The sequence below is a fragment of the Durio zibethinus genome, chromosome 22 (genome assembly GCF_047325235.1).
Source record: "Durio zibethinus cultivar Kanyao isolate XHJ-2024 chromosome 22, ASM4732523v1, whole genome shotgun sequence".
Taxonomy (NCBI): domain Eukaryota; kingdom Viridiplantae; phylum Streptophyta; class Magnoliopsida; order Malvales; family Malvaceae; genus Durio; species Durio zibethinus.
This window is the reverse complement of record NC_143183.1, coordinates 4,264,099-4,279,926: the sequence shown is the minus strand read 5'-3', so window position 1 is coordinate 4,279,926 and position 15,828 is coordinate 4,264,099. Positions and strand designations below refer to the sequence as shown.

The window sequence follows — 15,828 nt, the reverse complement described above, 5'->3', positions numbered from 1 at the left end:
TAACATAAAAATCAAAATCAAAATTAAAACAAAAAATAAAAAATAAAGAAAAGGAAAAACCTGTGAAATAAGTCAGGTTGACGCACGAATCATGTGTGGGTCGAGTTCGATCCAAACGCCTAGAATGATGTTATTTTAGGGCACCTATAAAAGACCTGTTTCAGTTTGTTTTTTTTCTTTCCCTTCTCTCTCTACACTAGAGCCTCTCTCTCTAAAATCCTAACACCTTCACCGGTCGCCATAAAGCCCAGTTTTTGGTCAGTCGACATCATGCTCCGGTGGTCGAAAACTTCAACTGGTGCAGAAAAATTCAAAATTTTCTAGATTCCGGCGATTAACCCAAATTTTGTTCTCAAAAAAATTTTCCAAATTCCAACGACCCAAAAAAAATTCAAAAAAATTTTAAAAAATTCCCTAATGATCCTTTTCGCTTTCTAAACACCTTTCCAAGCCCAAATTTTTCAAAAAAAATCTACAACTTCGTAGATCAAGAATTTCATTCTTGAAAAAAAAAATTTATGTGCTTGTTGTTGGTTTTTTTTTATTATGTGGTTCTCCTTTCTTTTTTTCTTTGTCTTCCTACAGAACTTAGTTTTATTTATAGAGTTTTTGGGATTTGAAATTCCATATCTCCTTGGATATTTTTTGTGAAAAATTTGAAAGTCTATTCGATGACTTTTGTTCATCAAATTTTATGCTGTCAAATTAGGTAGTGTCAAGGAGAAATTTGAACTACTCTGGCAGCTTGATTTCAACTGCCATAGTTGAAATCAAATATTTTTTTTGGACTTTTTTTTCTTTTGTTTTAAAGAATAATAATAATAATAATAATAATAATAATAATATAAACAAAATTATATTTAAATAATAAAAAAAAAAGAACAAAATTGGTGCTTACTAACATTTTTAAATTTCTTGCTTAAAATTCAATTTGACTTGTTGGTTTTAAAGAGCATAATTTTTAAAAAATATAAAAAGAAAAATATGTAAGATATTAATACTTCAAATATATTTTATAATTAAAATTAAATAAAAATAATTTTATTAATATTTTAATATTTTGAACTTGAAAATTCTTATCATAAACCAAATTCGAATAGGACCACGCTCGTCAAGCCGGACAAATAACATAACCCTTGTACAAGGACAGACTTGATATATCCAATTTTTTGTTCTTTTCCTTTGTTTTTTTATAATTGCTCATTGTAAGCTTAGGCAATACAATACTCACTACTTTGATATAGAAAAGTTTCAATAATAAATAATTGTTTTTTGAAAGGCAAAAAGAATTTTTTTTCTGCATGGGAGTTAAGTACATATTACCATCCACTAGATTAGTAAAGGAAACAATGATCATTTATTCCTAACCCCTCACAATCAATAAAATATTTAGTTCATGCATCCTAAATTTTAATAATTGCTTTTATTTATTTATTTATTTATATTAGAGAATGAAGGGATTTACTTTGAACAAATAAGTATGTACTAATCATTTAGGCCATGTCAGCCTATGTTCCATTTCAATTATGTAATGCCATTTTTTCATTTTTTTTACATGTCATTTATCACATCATTTTCTAAAATTTTCCCATAAAAATTATCCCACTAAATCTTTCAACATGTAATTTTTCATCTGCTAGTGTTTTACCAATAACTTGTTAGCATTTTTTATTATAGAGCCAATCACCATAATCTGAAAATGAATACATCCCAACATGGTTCTCAACAGACCAACCATTAAACCTTTCACTATTCAAGGAATTGGAGATACAGTTGCAACCTGAACTGGAATGCTCCGTTGAAGAAGTTGGAGGCCACTGTAATTACCAAGTAACTCTTTCCTTGAATAATTAAGCACTCTTTAGCTAAGCATTTTGTTATTCATAAATCATCTTTGTTATTTTTTTTTTCAAACATAGAACTTATATCCTCTTTGAGACAAAAAATAAACATGTTGTGAACATTGCTAGAGAATAAACATAACTTGACCAAAGAAAAAATATTCAGCCCCCAATCAATCAACAACACAATAACAGTCAACAACTCTTTGCAAACATTTAGCTTTTCAAATAATTTGATTAAAATCCGATCTACAAGAAATTAAAGAAATGCATTTTAGTTTAGTTTTCATGGGTTTACAGCCTTGATCGGGTTGGGTTATTTGAGTAGTTCATAGTTTTAAATATACATGTATCTTTGAATCGTGAAGTCAGTAGTGATGAAAAAAAAGTAACCGTGGTTGGTTAATGGTCTCTCAAAAGCAATAACATGATGATTGATACAAATTTTGTTTGGAAAGACATTTTAGAAAATGATTAGGCAAATGACATGTAAAAAATTGATGAAATAGAATTAAGTAGATGGAATGAAACATTATAGTTAACATGATGTAATTGTTTCAAACTGTTTTATAAAATTCTTTCTCTTAATCATTGAGTCAAATGTTAAATATAATTAATTTTAAAATAAGATGGAATGTTAAAATAGTAATAAAACAAATTTTACATTTATCTATTTAAAGTATCCTAGTTCTATTACAATTGATGCTTCATCTAATGCTTTATATGTTGGATTTTATTACAAAAATTAATAAATTCGTAATACAATAACAATGTAAATAATCAAAATTTGAATATTTGATTCAATCATAGATATACAAAGTTTGTACTAAAAAAATAATTATTCAAATCTCATTCCGCCAAAAACTAATCATGTATATTTTAAATATAGAAATAATTAGAATAACATTAATGAAGAATTTAGGTTGAGGCATTTGTATCTTACTCCCTTTAAGACAATTCACACATCTGCAGTAGAATTAGGCAAATAAATCTATATTTTTTTTTGTGTAATTATTCAGTTTGTAACATTGAAAAGATAAATGGTCATATATATTTTGATAGTATGAGGTATCTTCGTGTTTTGTTTAGGCTTAGTCTTCTCTTCAAGTAATCCTAAAGATGCGCTCTCTTGCATGGCATAGTGCAATTGAAATTTTGCTTTTCATTTACATCTATTTTCAAGATTTCAATATAAAACCTCTTAGCAATAAGTCTCAAATTGAAATTTGCTAAAAGAACGACTTTGAAAGCAATAATATAAACACTCAAATGACCAATATTATTCTAAAAGATAACTTCTAACAAATTATATATAAATTAATTATTAAAACTAATTATTAATAGCATAATATTAAATTTAGTTAAATTTTCCAACAGAAATAAAGAGAACTCAATTTTATGTTCCGATCTATATATATAAAAGATAAATGGTACGGACCCTATCAGAAAGGCATACATGGAGAGTAGTGGCACATGCATAGCAAGGTTTGTAGCCATTAGTTATGGCCCTCGGTCTTGGATGCGCTAATAAAATTTTCCTTCATGATATTAGTACTGGGTGAAAAGCCACCACTTGGTGCATGAGCACAACATAAACCTGGTTTTACATCGATTAGATTTCTCCAAATCTCTTCATTCACCTTCTTTCCTACAATAAGCCAAAAAAAAAAAAAAAAATACCGACAAACTCAAAAGAGAGAGATAGAACTAATTAGGAAGAATGTTTCATATGTAGCTATAAGTAACGTACCCAAGTGTGTGTTTGTGGCTGAAGTTGGAGGTAAGATCAATAAAAATAATGATATCAGCAGAAGTATAGAAAGGACATGAGACATCTTGCAGGCCATGTTTGCCAAGAAATTGATTTCTGGCTGAAGCCAATGGTAGCTTGACCGGATTGGGTTGTGATTATGATGGAGGAGGAATATATAGGATTTTGGTGCTCCATTTATTGTTGTACAGGATTGACTAAATTGTTAATGGTTAAATAACTGCTTATTAAATAAGAATAGTATGGTTCATGCTCCATGATACAGTTGGAAATTTAAGAGCTCGACCAATAGTTGCTCCAAATCTTTTTTTTTTTTAAATTGACAATTGCTACTCGTTTTAATCTCGGGGAATTTGTCATTCTTTTTTAATTTTTAAAATTTCCAAATAGTAATGATGTCAGTGATGACATATAATACATATAAATAATAATCATTGATAAAAGAGAAGATTATTGTTATAATGTATTGATTCAAAAGACTCAATGGTAGACATGAAAAAAAATCTGTTATTAATTTTTTTTATTAGTTGTGATTGATTATCAATTTTTTTTTTTTAATTCTAAGTTCAACTAAAATTTCTTTAAAAAGATAGATTTTGTCTATGCTAGAAAACCATATTCAAGGATATAACTATGCATGGAGAAGGATTAACGTACACAACATCCAACATCCGTTCAAAAATATTATCAATTAATTTTGCATTATCTTAAATTGGTCTCAATTTTTTTAGAAATGTAAATTCATAATATTAAAGTTTTATCTAAATTGTTCATCATTTTGGAAAGAATTAGATAATATATTTTGTTTCAAAATTTCTAAAAAAAAAAAAAAATTATTATTAATGTCATAACGTCTAGATCCGGGGATCTATCGCTAGACATTGACTTTTAAAGAGTCGCCACCAATCTTTTTTATCTAGGTACGATTGGCCACCTAAAGAATCTGTCTTTTCAGGGAACACCTAAGTTTAAGGGTCCCTAAAAGAATAGGTTCAGGTCTACTAACCAGAACAGGGTTCGGGAGTTCGGTTACGTGTGAGGAAGGTTACAGCACCCTCACAACGCCCATCAAAAGATGGTACCAACTTAAATTTGTGTTATCCAATGAGCCTTAAAATTTTACCAAGTAATTAATTATTAAAAATTATTCTCAATTGACTCTAATACTTTTAGCAAAAAATTGAGAAAATTCCCTCACCTCAAGAGTATGCAAGAAAAACTACTGTTTCACTTGCAGAAGCTCCGTCATTGGATTATTTAAAGAAAAATCAAAATCAAAATCAAAATAAAAAGGAAGGAAAGGATGATTGTTCTTGTGCAGTGAAAATTGATACTTTCAACTTTTCCCCAAAAATTGATTTTTTGAAATTGATTTTTTAAGAAAAATTGATACTTTTAACTTTTCCTCAAAAAATATTTTTTTTTTGAAATTTTGATTTTCAAAGAAAATTGATACTTTCAACTTTTCCTCAAAAAAACCTTTTTTTGAAATTTTATTTTTAAGAAAAATTGATACTTTCAACTTTTTCTCAAAAATATTTTTGGAAACTTTGATTTTCAAGAAAAATTGATACTTTCAATTTTTCCTCAAAAAAAACCTTTTTTAAAATTTTATTTTTAAAAAAAATTGATACTTTCAACTTTTCCTCAAAAAAAATCTTTTTTTGAAATTTTATTTTAAGAAAAATTGATACTTTCAACTTTTCCCCAAAAATATTTTTTTTATTTTTATTTAAAGAAAATTGAATAATAAAACAAAAATAAATAAAAAAATGAAAATAAAATAATAAAATAAAGAAAAGTAAAACAAAAATAAAAATAAAATAAAGATAAAAAGAATATTAAATAAACCTAATCTAATAAATAAAAAAACAAATAATAAAATAAATAAAATAAAATAAAAAATTCAAAAAAAAAAAATCGGAGCGACTCGGTATACGGCTCGGCTCGACTCAAGGAAGAGAAAACGGCTCGGAGAAGCGGCTTGAAACCTCAGCTCGGCTATCGGCTCGGAGAGGGAGACACGTACGGGTCAGAAAGCAGGTCGACGCTCGGGTCGGGTTGGATCTCGGTAAAACGTGCGGATCCTCTAGATCACTTAAGGCAAAAACGACGTCGTTTTAGGAGGGTATATAAGGCTCTTCCCTCTGTTTTTCGACAGAAAGCTCCTCCCTTCTCTCTCTCTCTTTTTCCTTTTTCTCCCGTTTCTCTCTAAACAGCTGAAGAACTCCGGTTGAAGATTCACCGAATTCTAGGATTTTTCGCCAAAATCTGGGTTTTTTGTCGAAAGTTCACCGAAAGTTCGTCAGAAGTTCACCGGTTTCTGAGATTTTTCACCGGAAACTGGACAGCTCGTCGAAAACTTCAAGGTTGATCGAAATTTTCGTCGAAAAATACAACTTTCGCTGAAAAATTCAACCGAAATATGGAATTTTCCAGAAATTTCTAGAAAAAAAAAAAAGCCAAAAATCTTCAAAAAATTTATGCTAATTCCCGGAACTCTTCTAAACCTTTTCTTAGCTTTCTATATGCCCCTTTTCTCTCAAATCAGTAGCTTTGCTCACCGATTTTTCTGTGTATTGCTTCTGTTCTAGAGGGTCCTTTTTATAGGGATTGATCAGGAGTTCCTAATCAATCTCAATTCCTCTTTGGACGGGAATTCAATCTTTGAATCCAATCTAGACTCTTCTGATTAAATCCCCATTCACAGTAGGATTCTTCAGCCTTCAATCACAGCCCAAAATAATAATAATAATAATAATAATCAGATAAACGAAAAAAATAAAAAAAATTAACAAAGAATTAAAAATAAAATAAGATAAATCCAAAAAATATTACAAGAAAAAATAATAATAAATAAATTATAATATAATAATAAATATATAACTATATAAATAAAAATATATATAAATATTAACAGAAAAAAATAAATAAATAAAGATATACATATATAAATAAATAATAAAATACATAAAATACAAAAAATAAAAATAAAAATAAAAATAATACAAAAAAAATTGAATTGAACTTACTCATTTAGACCAGACCCAATTGATTCGGACTTGGATCAAATTGGATGTCTACACTTAATTTCTTTAGAAACTCACATTTTTTAAGAATTGCATTTATTCCATAATTTATTCGAAAGCGAAGTATATTTATAAAATTAAGCTAATCACCCCATTATAATTTCTTTATTCTTATTTTGCGATTGTTATTATATTATGTAAAATAAATTTCAACCATGGTTATTGAAATTCTTTTTTTTTTTTTTCCACCATTATGATAAAATTTAAAAAGATTTTTCTCACCTAAAAAGGTTTTTTTTTAATTTAACACTTATTTTATTATTTTTAATATATATTATTTTAAAATTTAAATATGCATAGATAAATAACTTAATAAAAATAATTAAAAAAAAACCCAAAAAAAACTGATCAACGTTAATCAACGATTCATAACCATTCAGTCCAGTTAGCCGGTTTGGAGCGGTTTATCTTGGTTCAAACAAAGATTGGGAACATTCATCTTGGTTTAGTCCGGTTTTTAGACGATATAGTAGTTGATCATCGATTCAGTCAAACTGGTCCTTGGTCTAAGTAGAAAACCGGTTGAAGGGACGGGTGCATGATCTCGAGTCGGGTCCAGTCAATGCACGGGCCTCTTTTTTTTTTTTTTTTCATCCTATAAAAGCTAGTTTTTTTCATTCATTTTCTTCTTTCCCTTTCTATCTCTACATTCCCTCTGTCTCAAAATCTTTTTCTTCTCTCTAAGCCAAAATTGGTAGCCACCTCTAAACCTAGAATCCAATGACCTTTCAGCAGGCAATACCGCCTGTCGTTGCTCAATGATGCCAGTTTGCTTCCAAAATACACTGAAATTTTCCCTTCAACCTGCTAAACATTTTTATAGGAAGAGATTTCTCCAAAAACTTCTAAATTTTTCTAGATCTAAGCCGAAATCTGCCTCTTTCAACATCCAAAATCTCCTTCTCTGCCACTCCAATGGCCGCAAACTCTAACTACGTTCCCCTCTTCAAAACATACGACCATGGATCTCACTAGAATAACTCAGACTGAAATTCGAAGTTTTTTTTTTTCCATTTTTTGTTTTGCTTTTATTTTATTTTGTTCTTTGTTTTTGTTTTTCTGTTTTCTCTAGTCTCTCTCCGAGGATATGGTTGTTTTTTGTTTGTGTTTTTTATTTGGATGTATGGCTATGGTAGTGGGTCTCGAACAATGACTAATTAAAACTTTCAAGCAAGCTCAAATCGGGTGGATTCTAATGAAACTTAAATTATTTGGAAATTTGCTTTGGCCCAATCTTAAAATCAATCTAGATAAAATTTGATGTATGTATTTGTTATTTTTTTTTACTTGAATAATTAAGGATTGAATCTTATTATTAAAATTAAAAATTTAATATTCTACTAATGCATCTTGGTAAGATTAAATGTGTTTGATTTAGTGATTCATGAATTTGACTTAGAGTTCATTTGGATAGATGGTAAAATTAGTTTTGGTGATATTGAAAATAATAATAAATGTGAGATTAATTATTGTGCAATAAGATTAAAAATGATGATGAGATATGTATTTGTATACAAAAATGGTGATGTGGTGAAATGAAAATAAAAAATTATCATTAAGGACTTTATTCTAAAAGTTTATTAATAAATTATGAAATGTTGTTGTTAGCTTTTCTATATTTTTTCCAACTCACTTTCACCGTGTTTTGATGCCACCCTGCTGCTCGCTTACGGTTGGACATCATCACTGTGATATTGGTGGAGTGCTTTCACCAGCACTGGAGCTCTCAATTGCAGCAAGCAAAAAGCCACTGACCATTTTGCCCCTTCTAGAGCCACAGCCCCAGGCATTAGTGGCTATGGGAGCACTTACGATTAATCAATTATGGTTCGGAATTATAAAAGATCCATAAAAAAAAAAAAAAAAATTGTGGCAACCACATTTATAATTAAATGGTGATTTTTATGTAATTTTTTATTATAATTAATTAATTATAAGATTAAAAAACATTTGTATATGAAATGCTCTCATCTGGTTGTAACAGTCTCCCCTCAAACAAGGAAGAAACAATTCAAGACAGTGAAGACGAAGAATAAAGAAGATATTGGCGGATGTGGGGTTGGGTGCCCCCCGTGTTAGGTGAAAACTTGAAAGGTGAAAGGTGGGCAATAGCCAACCAAGAGGCTTTAATATCCTAATTTCACTTATTGGTTCAATTTCATCAATTTTGATCCAAATTACTTTTAAATATTTTATCGTATTAAATTTTAACAAATACACATTTAAAAATTATTTTATTCAAAGTCTTTATAATGTATTTTTTAAAAAAATTTATAATATTAAATGTTGATTTGAAAATAAAATGCAATGAAAGGTGAAATTTTTGACCAATAAAAGCCAAATTAGGATATCACTTATGGGACCATGGAATGTGTACAAGTTGAACTATAATTTTGAGCGCAATTATTTTCATTATCTCTCTTTCTCTCTTTTTAATACTACATATGAGAATTGGTTTGAATTTCATAATAATAGGAGGTAGCGTTGTCTTATTTATAACCTCTAATGTAGTTTGGTTTCCTTTTTAAAGATTCTAATTTAAAACCTCTTAGCAACAAATCTCAAATTTTAACTGGTGAGATCTAAGAAAATTTGCTAAAAGGAGTAAAATTTGACAGCAATTACACAAAAACTCAAATGACCAATCAGAAGCAAACCTCTATCAAGTTTGAGTATACATAAATTTATGATCAAAACCACTCCCTACAGCCCATATATAGTGTCTTATTTGTCTCTTTTAATTGTGTCAAAAAAAATCATTCTTTCTCTTATTACCTATAAGTATACTTAACAATTTTTTCATTTTTTTCAAGATAAGATTAATTTATGAAAACAAAACTTTATAGTCAACAAAAGTTAATTTTAATTCAAAACTTCTTAAATTTTGTGCAAAATTAAAATTAAACATGATGTGAAAGACGAACGAACTAATTATTAATGGAAAAAATGTCAAATTTGGTTTAATTTTCCAACAATAATCAAGATCACCTCAACTCCATATATGCTTTGATATAAATACATATATATATATATGTTTATCAATTAATGTTTAAAACAAATTATTAATGGAAAAGATATTAAATTTGATTTAATATTCCAACAGAAACCAGTAGACCTCAACTCTATATGCTTTCATATAATATAAGATTTAATGGTACAGACCCAATCAGAAGGACATACATACTTGAATGGTAGGGCTTTTTAGGCATTAACTATGGCGCTGGGATCTGGGATGCCCAAGTAAAATTTTCCTTCTCGTCATCATCAACATAAGGAGGAAAACAGTTGCTACAGCCACCTGGTGAATGACCATGACCTGGTGGATTTACTCCGATTAGATTTCTCTGAATCTCTCCATCGTCTTTCTTTCCTACAATAACCCCAAAAAAGAAAATATTGAAAACTAAAAAGAGAAAGCAGTCTTAACAGTACTTTTCCACTTACCCAAGTTTGGGTTTCTGGTAAAAGTTGGAGACAAGAGTAGTGACAGTGATAGTAGCAGGGCAAGTATAGAAAGAACAGGGGACATCTTACAGGGCATATTTGCTACGAAACTGGTTTTTGGTTGAAGCTAAGGGCAGCTTGATCGTATTGGACTGTACGATTATTTTGGAGGAGAAGGTGGATAAGATTTGTTGCTGAAAGGGAATGCCATGGTCATAAAATACTGGATATTTGGGTTGATGCTACATTACAGTGAGGCTCCAGGTCCACTAATTGTTCATTCCAAGTCTTTTTCTTCTTTTTGGACAATTGATTGACACCTTAAATCTCTTGTTCAAGACTTGTCTTGTGAGGCTTGACAGTATAAAAAATAAAATATTAGAAAATTTTAATTAATATTTTAATAGATTTTAAATAGATTTTAAAATTAAAATTAAATAAAAATATTTTTTATTAATTAATAATTCTTGGGTTTAGTCGACCTTGAGTTTCGAATTGAGTTAAGCCTTACCAGCAATGGCATAGTTAATAAATTATTTTAGTCGGATCATATTTCAACTTTCATTATAAGAAAATACAACAATTTTATATATTATATTACTAAATAAAAAAAATTTAGATTAAAGATACAAAAATATATAGTATATAATTTTATTATTTCTTGAAAAAGTAGTACAATAACAATAAAAAATATATATCTATGCATGTAAATATCTAATTTTATTTAAAATAATTTAATTAAATTTAATTTCAACTTTGATTTGAGCATATCAAATTGAGCTAATTGTTTTGTATGGGCTCAAAAGCCGAATGATTTTCTTAAGCCCAAAACCATTTTGTTTTCTTTTGTTTTATTTTATTTTATTTTGTCAATAAAAAATAAAAACAAATAAAAATAAAAAACAAAACAATCGATCTAGATTTTCAAATATTCAAAACCTTCAAATCCCTGAAAATATAGGATTCCATCCCAAATCACTCTTAAAAAAAGAAAAAGCCACAAGAGGGCTAATTTTTCTCAAGCAAGGACACCCGGCAAAAATCCCCACCTGCGAACTACTGCCATTACACTGCCAGCCAACACCCAACACCTCTCCTATCACAACAGCCTCCATCCATCAACAAAACCCAACAAACACCTCAACACAACATCCAAATTCTAGCCATTCCAGCATCATCATTGAAAAAAAAAAAAAACAAAACAAAACACCAAGCGAAGATCATAGCCAACGCAGCAAAAGATTTTGGGGAATTCAAATGGTGTAAAGATAGGGCATTAACAGAGGATTAACATGCTAAACTATCAGGATAATCGGACGGCGGTGAGATGGTTTTTTGTTTACTTTAATTTTCAAGCCAAAATTTTGATCTAGTATTTTCTAAAGGTTTTTTTAGGAAATCTCATTGATGAGGAGAAATATTATGGGGAGGAGATACTAAAATTTCAGGTTCATCAAAGGCGACAAAGTAATTTTTCGGTGGTCTAAAGTTTTTAATCAAAATTTAAATTTAAGGAATTTCTAGAGGGTTTTTGAGAAATTCGAATGGTAAAAATTTAGTTAAAATTTAATGATCATTGAAGGTGACAATTTTGGCTTTTTTTAATTTTTGTGGAAAAAGATAAATATTTGGAAGAATATAAACCGTTAGATTGAAAAATGAGGTGGAAAAGAGCATTTTGGAATTTACAAAAACTTTTCTAACACGGATGACTGACAGTGAAGAGCTGCAGCTGACGATGGCGTTCGTAATGATTACGGTGGTAAAAAAATTTTTAGAGAGAAAAAAAAATTGAAGAAGAAGAAGAAAATGAAAGAAGTTCAATGTTTTTGGGCTATTTATACCGTAATAAAAGCAACGACGTTTTAAAATTATAACCAAGCCATCAAGCCAAGCTAAGAACCGAGTGGAGCCGCAAAGCCTATCCGAGCTGCTTCAAGTCATTGACCATGTTAAATCGGTTGATCGAGCCATTTGACTATTGATTGAGCCGTTGACCAACGTTGATCCAGGGTGTTTTTAATTTTTTTACTTTTTTCATTATTTTTATTTTATTTTTGTGTTACATTAAAAATATTTTCAAATTTGTGTAAATAAACAAAACAAAATGTTTGAAATTATTTAAAAACAAAATTGAAAAATACTAAGGAAAATGCTGAAATATCAACATTTTCTTAGAATAAATTTTGAAAATATTTAGAAAAGAGTTAAAATATCAATTTTTCTTAAATTCTTTGAAAATAAAAACAAAATAAATAAAAATCTTTGTTTCAAAAACACTAAGGAAATAATTGAAATATCATTTTTTTTTCATAGAATAAAATTTTGAAAACATTTAAGAAAAAGTTGAAATATCATTTTTCCTAAATTCTTTGAAAAATAAAAAATAAAATAAACAAAACAATTTTAGAAAAATGCTAACCAAAAGTTTAAATATTAATTTTTTCTTAAAATAAAATTTTGAAATAAAAATCTTTGTTTCAAAAACACTAAGGAAATAATTGAAATATCATTTTTTTTCATAGAATCAAATTTTGAAAATATTTAAGAAAAAACTGAAATATCAATTTTTCTTAAATTCTTTGAAATATAAAAAATAAAATAAACAAAAAAAAATTTAAAAATCTAAAGAAAAAAATTGAAATATCAATTTTTCAATTCTTTAAAAATAAAAATAAAACAAATAAAAATCTTCGTTTCAACAACTCTAAAAAAAAGTTGAAATATCTATTTTCTTTAGAATAAAATTTTGAAAATATTTAAGAAAAAGTTGAAATATCATTTTTCCTAAATTCTTTGAAAAATAAAAAATAAAATAAACAAAATAAATTTAGAAAAATGCTAACCAAAAGTTTAAATATTAATTTTTTTCATAAAATAAAATTTTGAAAATATTTAGGAAAACTTGAAATATAATTTTTTTTCCTAAAATTGAGGCAAATAAAATTTAGCTTTGAATCTTCCAATGATAGAATTACGAGATAGTTGTAATAGCAATTTTGGAGCAAATTCCTATATGAGATCTTATTTTCTAGGTGCTACTAAAATGTTAAAGTTTTTAAAAACCTTTGGAATATCAAAGGTTTCAATAAAAATTAAAATAAATAACAAAATAAAATTATATTTTTTAAATCTAAAGGTGTAATCTGTATAAGAGTAACAATAAACATCATGAATACTCTTGAGATAAAACAGTAATTTTTATTAAAATATTGGAGTAATTTAAAAATAATTTTTAATGTTAAATTCTTTTGAAAACATTTTAAAGAAATTTTAATAAGCTTAATGGGTAATACAAAATCAATTGATATCGTCTTCGGAAAAACATTATAACTTTTTTTATATGTAACTATACTAAAAACTTCAATCTTAATTTTGCAAATCAAAAAATAGATTAGTGACTAATTACACTTAAACAAGAAAAAAAAGGTGACAACTCTGATATTTTACATCTAATAATCAAGTCTCTAATTCGATACATTATGGCATTGCCTATAACTTAATTATCCATGAATTTTATAAGTAATATTAGGTTTCATTTGGTTCTTACTTTGTTACTTATTTTTTATAAAAAAAAAAAATGTTAAATAACTAAAACAAAAGTTAAATCCATGGCAGCAATAGATTAAAAAAAATGTGTTTAAATACTTATTTTTTAATAAAACAAAAGTTAAAGGCTAGTTTATTGTGAAAATATATTTAAAAAAGACATCACGTTTCACGTTTTAATATTCTTATTAGTATATAATCAGATTGTATCAAATGAAAAGTATTTAACCCTAATTACAATATAAATATAAAGGCTTTTTAATTTTCTTTTTTAAAGTTATATATTACTCCTTCTCTTTATAAAAATGAATGAAAATTTTACTTATTTGATTTTTTAGGTTTTTATTTAAATTTAGTGGAATTAATATTAAAAAATTGCACAAAAATTTACTAATTGCACTTGTTTTATGCTTGGGTTTTTTAGATTTAGTAGAGTCCATTGATCTTACTATATATTGTATATGAAGCTACACCTCTGCCTATGGATAGTCCCATTTATGGACGTATCAATAAATTTTTAATATTATAATTATAAAATTTAAAATACATATGTTTATGTGGATGAACTAAACCAAACCTTGAACAAACTTATTGATGTGAGAGGCATTAACTAAATCCAACTCGACTCACGAAAGCCTCTAATATAATAGATACAAATAATTATCATTATCATCTATATAAAAATAAGACTATATGATATTTTTATTTTATATCAACTATATAATTTTTCATTCAAAAATTAAATTCTAACATTTTAAAATAAAGCCAACTTTATATATACACACATATATATATATATATTCACAATTTAGAAAAATTAAATTTGAACGAAATGTTAAGAAGGTGTAATACTACTAGTTAACGGACTAACTTAGTCAATAACAACCCAATTTCAAACCAAATTTCCATTTAGTTAAAATAAAATAAGGCTATCCACTTTATTTTTGCTTTATGATATAACCCACATATAAAAAATCAAATAAAATAATCTTTGTTATTACTACTCAAATATCCAGGGCTTGAAACATGGAAATTATTACTTTTTTGTTAAAATATATCCAAAATATTTTTGCGATATATATCAACTTAATTGTATATTTCTATAGAGTTAATTACACACTTTTAATACTGAGTTTTAACAAAATGTACAAAATCAATAGCTCAAAGAAAAATACACAATTTATATCTTAAATTTTCAAATATTGTATCATATATATGAAATTAAATTCTAACATTATTAATCTGGCTGACTATAAAATATTTACCTAATATAATTGTGTTATATGCATGTCATCTATCAACAAATAACAACCCAATTTGAAACTAAATTTCCTTTGAGAGAGTCTGTTGTTTAGCTAAAATCAAATAAGGCTATTCACTTTATTTTTTGACTTCTGATTTCAGCGCACATATAAAAAAATTAATAAAATAATTTTTGTTAATTAATACTCAAATATCCAGCACTTGAAATTGGAAATCATTTTACTTGTTTTGTTAATAAATATCCAAAATAGTTTTGGGGTATACATTAACTTAATTATATATATCTGTAGAGTTAATTATACTTTTAATATTAAATTTTAAAAAAAGGACAAAATTAGTACCTAAAATAAAATTATATAATTTACATCTTAAATTTTCAAATACTATGTCATATAAGCTTAAATCTTAACAATATTATTTATCTAACTCGATTGTATAACATCTATTTTGTATAATTATAATTATGTTATATGCATTTCGTCTGTCAACAAAAAATACTAAATATTTTTCTAAAATTTCATGTGGAGGCTGTGTGGCATCCAATAATTTTTCGAACCTGGTAAAATTTTTACTATCTAAATAAAAAAATATAATTAGCAATGAAAATGGTATGATAGATTCGTGATATATACATAATTGATAATATTAATCAAATGCCACGTATATAAGCTGGTTAAGTTAGAGGTTTTAAAAATTGATTCAACAATTATACTTAAGTTGAAAGATGTTGGTGTAAATGTGTAATTAACTGAAAAAATACTGTGAATCAGTAGGCGACCAAAAGTTTCCAAATTTCATTCAATCAAATTGGATGAAAGACAGTAATTAATTAACTTAATACAAGGAAAGAAGACAGTAATCTGAGGAAACC

General features: G+C 27.1%; 1 long non-coding RNA gene across 2 annotated transcripts; it reads right to left on the bottom strand.

The window, feature by feature from the left end:
• Nucleotides 1-3,232: 3,232 nt before the first annotated feature.
• Nucleotides 3,233-10,442, bottom strand: LOC149512497 (uncharacterized). Of its 2 annotated transcripts, XR_016332079.1 has the most exons (3): nucleotides 10,146-10,442; nucleotides 9,886-10,071; nucleotides 3,233-3,489 (listed from the first exon to the last, which is right to left on the bottom strand). It is a non-coding gene; the product is annotated as an uncharacterized LOC149512497 (long non-coding RNA). The 2 variants fall into 2 exon arrangements; XR_016332078.1 differs by lacking the exon at nucleotides 3,233-3,489 and having other exon boundaries at nucleotides 9,704-10,071; nucleotides 10,146-10,441.
• Nucleotides 10,443-15,828: the final 5,386 nt, after the last annotated feature.